The following is a 2,500-nucleotide window of genomic DNA, read 5'->3' as shown; positions in this document are numbered from 1 at the left end:
CCTGAGTTAAGGTGCTACGACGTCCCTAAGTGGAGATGCCTGTAAATGAACACCTTTTCCCAACTTTGCACGTTTCCAGCTTGAGAGGAAAAGGGGCTTAAAATTCACAGTTATTCGCCCGAACGTGGGATTTCGCTGGGGACGGTTTCTAAGTTCAAGTTGGGATGGGGGGCACCGAGGTGAGTGGTGGTTGTCCCCGAAAAAGCCCTCCCCTTTTCCGTAGCCCCGTTTAAAGTTTTGTTTGGGCTCCTGTTCAGCGGGGAAGCGCGTGCGCGTGGCAACCTTGACACGCCCGTGTTCCCCTGGACCAGACCTTTCTAACGCCGCCTGAGTTAAGGTGCTACGACGTCCCCAAGTGGGGATGCCTGTAAATGAACACCTTTTCCCAACTTTGAATGTAAGTTTCCAGTATCATTGAAAATGTGGCCTCAAACGTGCAGTTTTGCCCCCGAACGTGGGATTTGGCTGGGGACGGTTTCTAAATTCAAGTTGGGATGGGGGGCACCGAGGTGAGTGGTGGTTGTCCCCGAAAAAGCCCTCCCCTTTTCCGTAGCCCCGTTTAAAGTTTTGTTTGGGCTCCTGTTCAACGGGGATGCGCGTGCGCGTGGCAAACATGACACGCCCGTGTTCCCCTGGACCAGACCTTTCTAACGCCACCTGAGTTAAGGTGCTACGACGTCCCCAAGTGGGGATGCCTCTAAATGAAGCCAATTTCTCCTATTTGAATGCACTCTCCCAGCCCAGAGAGGCATGTGCCTTAAAATTCACAGTTATTCACCCGAACGTGGGATTTTGTTGAGGACGGTTTCTAAATTCAAGTTGGAACAGGGGGCACCGACGTGAGTGGTGTTTGTCCCCGAAAAAGCTCTCCCCTTTTCCGTAGCCCCGTTTAAAGTTTTGTTTGGGCTCCTGTTTAGCGGGGATGCGCGTGCGCGTGGCAACCTTGACACGCCCGTGTTCCCCTGGACCAGACCTTTCTAACGCCGCCTGAGTTAAGGTGCTACGACGTCCCTAAGTGGAGATGCCTGTAAATGAACACCTTTTCCCAACTTTGAATGTAAGTTTCCAGTATCATTGAAAATGTGGCCTCAAACGAGCAGTTTTGCCCCCGAACGTGGGATTTGGCTGGGGACGGTTTCTAAATTCAAGTTGGGATGGGGGGAACCGAGGTGAGTGGTGGTTGTCCCCGAAAAAGCCCTCCCCTTTTCCGTAGCCCCGTTTAAAGTTTTGTTTGGGCTCCTGTTCAGCGGGGATGCGCGTGCGCGTGGCAAACATGACACGCCCGTGTTCCCCTGGACCAGACCTTTCTAACGCCACCTGAGTTAAGGTGCTACGACGTCCCCAAGTGGGGATGCCTCTAAATGAAGCCAATTTCTCCTATTTGAATGCACTCTCCCAGCCCAGAGAGGCATGTGCCTTAAAATTCACAGTTATTCACCCGAACGTGGGATTTTGTTGAGGACGGTTTCTAAATTCAAGTTGGAACAGGGGGCACCGACGTGAGTGGTGTTTGTCCCCGAAAAAGCTCTCCCCTTTTCCGTAGCCCCGTTTAAAGTTTTGTTTGGGCTCCTGTTTAGCGGGGATGCGCGTGCGCGTGGCAACCTTGACACGCCCGTGTTCCCCTGGACCAGACCTTTCTAACGCCGCCTGAGTTAAGGTGCTACGACGTCCCTAAGTGGAGATGCCTGTAAATGAACACCTTTTCCCAACTTTGAATGTAAGTTTCCAGTATCATTGAAAATGTGGCCTCAAACGAGCAGTTTTGCCCCCGAACGTGGGATTTGGCTGGGGACGGTTTCTAAATTCAAGTTGGGATGGGGGGAACCGAGGTGAGTGGTGGTTGTCCCCGAAAAAGCCCTCCCCTTTTCCGTAGCCCCGTTTAAAGTTTTGTTTGGGCTCCTGTTCAGCGGGGATGCGCGTGCGCGTGGCAAACATGACACGCCCGTGTTCCCCTGGACCAGACCTTTCTAACGCCACCTGAGTTAAGGTGCTACGACGTCCCCAAGTGGGGATGCCTCTAAATGAAGCCAATTTCTCCTATTTGAATGCACTCTCCCAGCCCAGAGAGGCATGTGCCTTAAAATTCACAGTTATTCACCCGAACGTGGGATTTTGTTGAGGACGGTTTCTAAATTCAAGTTGGAACAGGGGGCACCGACGTGAGTGGTGTTTGTCCCCGAAAAAGCTCTCCCCTTTTCCGTAGCCCCGTTTAAAGTTTTGTTTGGGCTCCTGTTTAGCGGGGATGCGCGTGCGCGTGGCAACCTTGACACGCCCGTGTTCCCCTGGACCAGACCTTTCCAACGCCACCCGAGTCAAGGTGCTACGACGTCCCTAAGTGGGGATGCCTGTAGATGAGCACATTTTCCCAGCTTTGAATGTAAGTTTCCAGCATCATTGAAAATGTGGCCTCAAACGTGCAGTTTTGCGCCCGAACGTGGGATTTTGTTGAGGACGGTTTCTAAATTCAAGTTAGCATAAGGGGCACACGTGTGAGTTGTTA

The sequence above is a fragment of the Osmerus mordax genome, unplaced genomic scaffold, assembly GCF_038355195.1.
Source record: "Osmerus mordax isolate fOsmMor3 unplaced genomic scaffold, fOsmMor3.pri Scaffold_62, whole genome shotgun sequence".
Lineage (NCBI taxonomy): Eukaryota > Metazoa > Chordata > Actinopteri > Osmeriformes > Osmeridae > Osmerus > Osmerus mordax.
Note: the sequence above shows the minus strand (reverse complement) of the source record.